The sequence below is a fragment of the Antrostomus carolinensis genome, unplaced genomic scaffold (assembly GCF_000700745.2).
Source record: "Antrostomus carolinensis isolate BGI_N321 unplaced genomic scaffold, ASM70074v2 scaffold31402, whole genome shotgun sequence".
Classification (NCBI taxonomy): domain Eukaryota; kingdom Metazoa; phylum Chordata; class Aves; order Caprimulgiformes; family Caprimulgidae; genus Antrostomus; species Antrostomus carolinensis.
Genome location: NW_010302121.1, coordinates 5,362 through 5,575, shown reverse-complemented (window position 1 = coordinate 5,575; position 214 = coordinate 5,362).

Genomic DNA, 214 nt, shown 5'->3' with positions numbered 1-214 from the left:
GGTGTGTGCCGGGGGGAGCCGGGGCGGTGGCTCTGAGCTCAGTGTTACGCCAGCTCTGGGGGGCTCTGATGGGTGCAGCACATTCCCCAGCACATGTGGGGCTGGGACACCCCCCCTAACAAGGGGACACCCCCATAACGAGGGGCTTTGGTGCATCATTGCTGTGCTGGGGGTGGGGACACGGGGAAAGCCCCCAGGAAGGAGAAGTCGCGTT